This window comes from Nannospalax galili, unplaced genomic scaffold, assembly GCF_000622305.1.
Source record: "Nannospalax galili isolate Female #2095 unplaced genomic scaffold, S.galili_v1.0 scaffold115, whole genome shotgun sequence".
NCBI classification, from domain to species: Eukaryota; Metazoa; Chordata; class Mammalia; order Rodentia; family Spalacidae; genus Nannospalax; species Nannospalax galili.
The window spans coordinates 2,738,004-2,747,845 of record NW_008340588.1 but is presented as its reverse complement, the minus strand read 5'-3'; the positions used below and the strand labels follow the sequence as shown (position 1 = coordinate 2,747,845).

At 36.0% G+C, this 9,842-nt stretch overlaps 1 non-coding gene across 1 annotated transcript; it reads right to left on the bottom strand.

Moving 5' to 3' along the window:
- Positions 1-9,311: 9,311 nt before the first annotated feature.
- Positions 9,312-9,452, bottom strand: LOC115070773. Its single transcript, XR_003849904.1, has one exon. It is a non-coding gene; the product is annotated as a small nucleolar RNA SNORA67 (small nucleolar RNA).
- Positions 9,453-9,842: the final 390 nt, after the last annotated feature.

Genomic DNA, 9,842 nt, shown 5'->3' with positions numbered 1-9,842 from the left:
TTACTTTTACCTTTTAAATGATACATTTAATTATTTTCTACTTATTTTATTTTGGGCAAGAGGTAACCCTATAGGAAATTTTTTTTAATAAAACAAACTGCACAAAAAACAAAACACTGAGCCATTTTTGTAGTCCCTACCCTTAATTTCTGTTGATAAGTGAAATGTCAAATGAATATTAACTGAATAAAATTAGGTAATAATATTTTAACACCATAGCCTTTGTTAACTTTCATTTCTCTAGATATGTATATTAAATACCTTCGATTAAAGGTATTGATTTGATTATTTTTCTTGGCCTTTTCTCTGAGTGAGCTTTATTGCCCTGGAGATAAACAGGCTTCCTTGACTGGCTCCATTTTAGCAGATTCTTCTACTTTCTCCCAAGCTGTCCTAGAAATTCTAAATGGAGACGCATTATCTGATGCTCCCTGAAAGCCTAAATGTTAATTTAATGCCGTTGTGTTTATAGGGCTCCTATGCAACAAGTCTTTACCACTGAGATCTACTCTGAACCTTGCCAATGTTAGCAATTTAGGAGGAGTCATCCGTGTCAGTGTCTGGTGCACGTAGTGCTGGCAGAAAAGCTCCAAGCAGAATCAGGGGTTCAATGAGCCTACCATTCTGACTTTTATCACTGAAGTGGAGGACAGGAAGTGTCCTGTCAGAGCTTCCTTCGAATTTTCAGGGAAATAGAAGGACATTCAGATGCTCATCCTTCTCAGTCTAACATCTGTGACAGTTTTTCTCTATGAGTCTTTTGCTTTATTTCCAGAGAGTACTGTTATGTAGTCTGTGTATTGTTCAGAAATAAGCATCTGGGTTTTAAAAATTATTAATTCTCTGAGAACTTCATAAAATGCATTTTGATCATATTCAGATTCCTTTCCCCATGTCAACCTCCACATTACTACTCTTCCTCAAATATGCATTCTATTTCTTATAAATGCCTATCAATTTGTGCTCCACAAATTTTCTTGTGCTTGGAATCATCTCTAGAGCCTGGTCTGTTTATTCAATACTTAAAGAAAACTGACTCTTCCTTCCCAGGAGTTAACAATTTCCAATAGTTCTTCAGCTATCACTGGGGCTTTTTGCTCATCCATGCTGGGCTTTTGTTTGGGTTGGGCTTTACAGCTAAGTCACCCTGCTACAGGTTTATATGTGTAATTATCCAGTTGTGCCTAGATAACACGGTTTCCTCGTATTCATCTACCACCTCTGACTCTTGCAATCTTCTGCCCCCCTCTTCCACAATTATCTCTGAGTCTTGAGAGGACAGGCATATGATGCTGGTGTCACATTTTGTGATGAGCACTCTGCAGCCTCATTCTTTGCATGTCACAGGGCTTAGCAGAGAGACTACTACTTTTATTTTTCCAAATAGACATATGTTTAAACCTATACTTAAGGACTTATTGCTACATATTTCTCAACTCTCATCAGAGAACCTTCTTTTTACAGGGGTTGGAGATGAACAGAAGACCTAACAAGAGTCAGTATGCACAGAGTAAGCATACATCTTAAAGATAATTTTGAATTAGCTGGGATCTCATATTAAATTTTCAATGCCAATGGTTTGATTTCATTCTGCATTTTTTTGAAAAAAAGAGTGATAGTGAAAACAAATAGTAATTGTGGGACTTGCAATTAGTGAGTGCAGAACATACATTACCTATAATTTTCCAAAATGGATAGTGTTCACAAAATGTCAGACATGCTGTAATGATTATTATGTTGACTTTCAACAAATATCCCCCTGTTTTTGAAGTAATAAACATCTAATTTTAAATGTATATTTCCTTTCTTTTAGAATTATACTGAAAAGTATGCTTTCAATTTCAGTTATGATGGTGTTATTTAAGCTCAAATATTAAAACATGATGTTATCACAATTGGGGGCTGTTCACAGTTTTCTATACTCATGATCAGTCACAGTTTGAAAAAAATCACATAGAAAAATAAGTAACATTATAATTTTAAAATTGCATACCCTACTAACATGGTGAAATCTTTACTAACATGGTCTTTTATACTCAAGATGAGAATTGTTCCTTTTTCCAAAATATTTACATTTCATACTCTACCAGTCCATTAGCCACTTACTAGCCAATTCTATACATGTATTTCCTGTCTATAAAATGACAAGTATATATTAAAATCTTATTATATTAAGTACACGTTTTTATTGAATTTGATGGTTCAATGTGATCCTCAAATTATTCAATCTGCATAACACATTGTGTGAATTTTTAGGTAATATGGAAATTTTCATTTTTATAAAATATAGAAGAAATATGAGCCATAATTTCTGAATTTGTATTCCTATCACTTCCGTTTGCTAACTATGTAAACTCAGGCTTGGTACAGACTGATGTGACTAAGCATCAGGTTTCACATAATACATATTACTATGATATTGTGCCTGAGAGTGAGATACAAAAGATTATTATTTGTCACATTTATATAACAGTGTATCAGAAATGAAGCTTAATCACTGCTTTGTGAATTCTTGGAGGAATGTTTCAAGAATTTACCCTAAAAATAATTTGGCCATTGTCTTTGTTTTTGGTAACCAAACAGACCTTGATGCTAAGATCCTGTTACTGAAGGCACTGCGTACATGAGACTCAGAGACCACTGGACATCCGTAGCCAACAGCATGGGACAAGATCCATGCAAGCTCAAGCCAGACAAAATTCCATCATAGAAGTGAGGAAGTGGGTAGGAAGTCCCAACACCAAATGAAGTACTACTGTAAACAAAAACTACTGGTAGCGACAGAGTAAGGTTTTTCTCAACTGTACCTTGCTAGTTGGGTAACCAGGCTCCAGTGGACTGACTCTTACTGAAGAGCATTTGGGGATACAAACTTGACTCCATGAGCAGGTATATAAGAGTGCATGAAATCAGTCAGGGGCTACTAAAGGGGGTGCAGATAGAGGAAGGGTCTAAATATGATCAAAACATATTGTATGAAATTCACAAAAAAATCGATTAAAATGAAAAACCTTAAACTCTAGAAAAAAATACAAACTTTTTAAAAAATAAAATACTAAATAGTATTTTCTTATAAACTGACATTTTTCAAAGCAAGCATTTGTGTTTTCTGATTTATTTACAGGTAATAGGAGTGCTTCTTCTGTAGGTAACTTGGGCTATATCATATTTTCTCATTTCTGAGCCTTAGCAAGAGTTTTTTTTTTTGTTGTTTTGTTTTTCTGTATCTCATGCATTCAATGTGAACTAGAGTAGTTTGCTGGGCTTTGAACCCAGGTCTTCTGCAAGAACAGTGTTCTTAACCACTGAGTCATCTCTCCAATCACAACAGGTTATTTTTTTATTAATATATTTTGTCACCTGCTTTTAATATATGATTTTTAAAAAATACTCTATTTCCCTAAATAGCACTTGCACCTAATATATCCAGAATCTTATTATGACTTCTAAATGTTAATGTCCAAAGCATGGCAATATTGCCAATGATGGGAAGTCTATAAATTTTTCCCATAATCTTGTACAAATAATACTTCATGCGCTTGAATATATATTTTGCATGGTTATCTGCTCTGCATAGGCAACTTGGCAACGGCATTCACATAATTCCTTCTTTATTTTTAATAACACTATAGTTGTTCAGAGCAATTTTAAATAATAAATATTAACACTTTTAAAACAAATTCAAAATATGTTCCTTTTATAAGGGAGTATTTAAAACATAATATCATTAACATTATGCTGCTAATCATAGCACATAGAATATAGGGTGAAGTGTAAAATAGTCCATCTGGTAAAGATTTAAAATATTCTTCAAGGACAGATATTAATCTGAATGCTCAACTTTCTTCTACCATGTCAGAAAAATATTTCAAAATAAGTTAGGCTTGACAATTAAAGTGTCAAACGGAACCAAAAGTCAATGTGTGTGTGTGTGTGTATGCATGTGTGCACATGTGTGTTGCTGTATGTGTGTTTGCTCTATGTGGATGAGTGTGGTATGTGTGTATGTTTCTTCTATAGGTAGATGAATATGATGTGTGTGTACTATATGTGTGTGACTGTGGTGTGTGTGTCTGCTAAATGTGTATGTGTGGTTTGTGTGTGTGTGTGTGTATGTGTGTGTATGTGTGTGTGCTGTATGTTCCTGAATAGGTAATAGGTATGGGTTTGCTTTGTGTGAATGGCATGTGTTTGTACTGTATGTTAATGTGAGTGTGATGTGTCTGAACTTTAGTTGTTTTGGTCAGGAATTTGGTCACAAGAAAGAGAAAAGTAAATAGTATGGTTTAATATGATTTACTGAAAATCCAAATAAAACTTTTGGTGTGTGCATATAACTACTGACCACCTTAGTCCACAATTCATGGAAAAAGCTACAAGCTCAGAAAAGCTAAAATAACAATAAAAGAAGGATTTAGTGAAGACCATTATCCAATTATTAAGCATTATTCTTCACCTGGTTTAATCGTGACAACACAGTATTGAAGTCATCAGTATGTCCAATGATGAAAATAATGCAGATAAACACTTTAAATGGCAAATCTTGTGTTAGATACTCCTAGTCACTGTACAAAATACTGGACATATACAGTGTAAGAGAGGAAATTTATTATACTTAGGTTAAAATATAAAATATAAAGATATGGCTGAAGAGATGGCTCACTAGTAAAGAGCACTGACAGCTCTTCCTATGGACCCAGGTTCAATTACCAGCACCCTCGTGGCAGCTAGCTGTCAACCATCCATAACTCTAGGTCCAGGGGAATCTGATACCCTCTTCTGACCTCTGCAGGCATTGCACAACGCAGGTAAACTTACATGTATTTAAGCAATACACTCATATACACAAAAATAATGATAAAATATCTTTAAAAAGAAAATATGAGGAAGCATGAAAACCAACTAGCTATAACATAGCTATTTTCTAAAGACAACTACATGTCTAACTATGACACCAAAGATTTCCCACAATGGTTTTTGTTTTGGGTTTTTTTCTTTCCTGTAGCAGACATATTTCATCTGTTTTCATGGCATAAGGACGTTGTCATCTGCAAAGTATCCAATAATCTCACAACTGAGTTAGAAGAAGATCCACAAAAGAAAGAAAGAACTTTGAAGTGGTGGGCCATATTCACAGATACTATGAATCATGTGCTTTCTTAACCGGTGAGTCATCTCTCTACAGTTTCTTCATATTGCCTTAGATTTGGTTAACACACTCACTACACTGTCCTCTCTCCCTTCTCCTACCTCCATCTCTAGTTAATCTTTTAATGCCCAGTATTTACTATTTTATTTAACATGTGTCCTAGTATCACTCCAAATGTTTTAAAGTTGTTTTGTTAGCTAATAGGCTTCCATATGACATTTTATACTCTTGTTTTAGACTAGCAGCACTCCCTTCCATCCTCTGATAGCCCCTATTCCCATGTCTCTCTCTGCCTAAACCTTTGTACAGGCCCTTGATATACTCTCATCCCCCCAAATCTTTCTCTCTTCCTTTAACCTATAATCTATTCTCCCTCCCTTAATGCACCCTCTCCCACCTCCCAAAAAACTCTTCTAGCTGCCCAATTCCATTTGTGCTCCAAGATAAACATACAAAATAAAGATTTGGAGTTAGGATTTGCATATGAGAGACAATATAGGGCATTTGCCTCTCTATTCCCAAAGTATCTTATTCTGAATCATCATTTGGGTTCAAACCATATATAAAATAATTCATGATTTATTTTTCTTTACAGTTGAGAAATATTCCAGGTTGTATATGTATCACGTTTTTCTCATCCATTCATCTGTTGGTAGAGGATTTATTGTAGAAATTTGGGTGAGGTATTGGGAGGGGGATGAACTGGTCAGTATAAACCTCTAGCTGTCCAAATGCCTCCCCTCTTCACTCTCAATGTCTTGTATAGCTTCCAGAGAAGGGCACCTGTTGGAGACCTCTGTTATGCAAAGTAGAAGCCCCTTCACGACTGGACAGCTCATGCAGCTCGGGATCATGTGCTGCGGGCTCCTTTCATAAGCAGGGTGTCTTCCTGGCATCTTTCCTGTCTCTCCTTTTGAATTGTCCGCCACAAATGCCATAACATAAACATGGCCTTTGGCTCCGAAAGGTACCATGCTTTCCTGTAATTTCTCCAGGCAGACAACAGTCTAGCAGTGTGGCAGAAATCCACTTCCATATGTAAATAGAATGCCTCACAAAGCATCTAACAGCCAAAGCTTTTACCACTACCCCCATGGTATAAATGCCTTAGTCTTCTCTTAATGGTCAGAGATTTGGGCTGCAGAGATTTGGGCTGTAGAGAATTGGGCTGTAGAGAATTGGGACACAGAGAGCTGGGTCTCAGAGAATAAAGCTGTAAAACAGACTAAGCCAAGTCCTGAGTCTTGTGTCACTACCTGCAGCCCAATCTCTCCAGGGGACAGCACTCCCTCGTTACTAACTCATGGACATTCCAGCTTTCGCTGTCTCCGTACTTCTCCCGTGGGGTCCAGTGGACCTCACATCCTGAGGAAAAGTACACGGGTGGATTAGGGACAGGATTCGGCAGGACAACGCTTCTGCAGCAGAGAAGCTCCAGAGACACAGGACCCGAGCCGCCGGGAAAAGCCTGCAGGGCACCCACCACCATGGCCAGAGACGCCTGTGGCCAGACCCGCCAGTGACTAGCCAGGTGTGGTTGGGGGAGTGCCATTCTGGGAGTGCGCCCAGAGAGAGAGTGCACGCCCCATAGACACCACATAACAAGGAACAAGCACTCTCTTTTGGCATTCCTGTCCTAATCAAGGACATTTTCAGAACTGGCGCTACCTTATTTGACCAGCTTTTATTCCCTGTTTTTATTATCTGCAAGTTTATCAGAATAAAAAAATAACGTAAATAGTGTCCAGTGTCAACATCAAATGACAGCCAGGTTCCAGAAAAACTGGGTTATTCACAAATTGCTGGATTGAATTTCAAATAACCTAGTGGATCAAGATTGGCAGATTCTTAGATCAAACACACAGTGTGATAGGACTAAGGAATTGCATTTCTGGGAATTTACCTTTGAGAAATGAAGACAAGTTCACTAGAAAAAAATGTTCATCAGCAATTCAGTTAATAATAGCCCCAAACTGGAGAAAATGTCATTCAAGCAACTAGGCAAGGAATAGTTTGTACATTCATACATTGAAATACTTCTAGGTAACAAGAAACAGAACAGATTATTGATGCACAGTGTTACTTGGACAAATTTCAAGAGCATTATGCTAAGCAGGAAAAAATGCAAATCTAAAAGGACATGGGCAATGTGATTGATTGATTACAATTACATATCATTTTAATGATAAATGGGAAAACAGCACACACTAGAAATCAAAGGAGTGGCTGTTAGGGATAAAATGCCTTTATAAAATGCTAGGGATACAATGTTTTAGGAAAAAAGTCATATGGTTCTAAAATACATTCTCAGAAATGCTTGTGTTTGTGAGCCTGTCAAGTATTTCAAAATGCGGTAGGTAAATGAACTGAACATGATAAAATTTTTTAAAGCTCAATTCACACATTCATTGCTAAAGCACAAATCAACCTTCACAAATGTCATTAGTGTCTACATTTTTATAGATGTTCCAAATGTAATATTACACTATAGTTTGCTAAAGCATTATCAAGCATATATTCAGAATTTCCAATTTTTCAAATTTCAATAAAAATCCAATTAATTGTAAAACTTATTAGCCTGAAATACCAAACAAATTTCATTTAGTGCTTTCCCAAGTTTGAAATGGAACTCAACGATACTCTAGTTTTATATTCAGTGAATCTGTGGGGAGGCTAGGAGATTCAGAAAGAAAAAGTACAATATTTTTGTCTATATGTAGACTTGTCACTATATAGAAATTTAATAGGAATCCCAATAGTAGTTCATTTCCTAACTGAATTTTTCTCTACTAGTTAAGAGAGTTCCTAAAATCAAACTTAAAATATTTTCATGACATTGCTTGTGTCAGCTTTTCCTGGGGGAAATAGGGGCAATTTTCTATTCTTTCTAGGCAAGGCACCAGTACAGACCAATGCATAATTTCACCAAGCCAAACTTGATGATCCTGTCAGTAATTGGGCTCACTTGGAGAGCATAAGTGAGGGTGTACTTACAAGAGTGTGCATGTTCCACAAATAGCTGCTTGATCAGCAAAATGCCTCCCTATCAGAAGCTGCATCATGGAGTTTTACTTTCAATTAACCTTCCACCGCATGTATACTCCAGCATTTAACAAGAATATTGTAGCTTGTGGGAGGATAGGAGGAAGGAATCCTATGTGAAAACCCTGTGTCTTCACCCATTTCCTTCTACTAGGGAATGTCCAATAGGTATGTTACCTGGTTATCACTGCATTGTTCCTCTCAAGTTGCCATAACTACCAGCCAGGGGTTTCTCTAGGATGGCATCATGTAATACCCAAAGAAAAATAGGATAAAACACATTGATATATTGTAATATAAACTTGTTGACCATATTTTTATTTTTAATATAATATATGCCCATTGCATAGAAATTCATCAGAAGAAAAATAGGCTTTATTGGGCATCAAGTAGCAAGGGAAATCTTAATCAGTGAGGATTGGAAGCTTGATGTCCAAAGTGAATCTGTGTCCTTTGCAGACACATGAATTTTTTGGAACAGTGCTTCCTTGTTGCCCCAACTGGTCTGGAACTCACTGTGTAGACCAGGCTGGCCTGGATCTCACAGGTATCTGCCTACCTCTGCCGACCAGTTCTGGGATTAAATACATGCTCCACCATGCCCAGCTAGATGCATGAATTTATAAATAGACTTTGCCAAAGTGGCTAAAGAGAAAAGAATGATGAATGGAAAAATATCTGTAAAACAAATTTATTAGATCATCTTTTCCTTCATTGTACTCTTTGTTAGGAACATATATTAAGTGCTTACATTAAAACATTTATTTTCAAAGTCCAGTGAAATTTCTGACAAACTCAAATTGTTTTCTATGATAATAGTAATAATTATTTCCAGTTTATAAAATTTGAGTTACATGAGAATTTTGTCAGTATGCCTTAAGTCAGAATAAAATAGGATCATCATTTGGAATTGCAACATAAAATGAAGCTAAATGAAAAATTAAAAATAATAATGGCATAGCTTGTAAAACTACATATATATTTTTAACGGTAGTCTTTTTTGTCAGATATAACATATATTTAAAAATGTAAACCATAATTTATTTTATATTCATCAATGTAATTTAGATCTTGAATGTCACTGTAATAGACTTATTTAATATAGTTTTCTTTTAAATATGCATGTAGGCAGCCAAAGTGAGGCAAAGGAAATATACATCCCTTGCTCCCCAAAGACCTTAGGCATGCCAAGTTTTCTTCCAAGTTGCTATGTTCCTGAGAAGAGCATTTGTTGGCCCTTGGAGAGGGAATCATCTTGGACATTTATATACTTTTAAACATAAGAAAGAGGGGGAAATTTCAGGTTATAGAGCAAACTTAACAAAAAAAAAATCTCAAATTTTCTCAGTAGGTCAGTGAGAGAAACATATTCTGAGGCTAGTTACAGAATTCTTAGTGCACTAATGGTCCATGGAATTAAAGTCTGACTTTCACATTCACTGCATCAAGGGGTAAGGTGTATTGGATTCTTATGGAACGAAGAAATGGTTCTTATATTACATATTGATAAGACAAAATTTAAGGGGATTATTATCATGAATTTGTAGCATATTTTTCACTTTTGTAGGGTTCCTCTTGATTTGAGTTACATTTACATGTAAGTATAGACACTAATGATATCCATCAGCTAAATTTCTGTGTGTAAAATTCC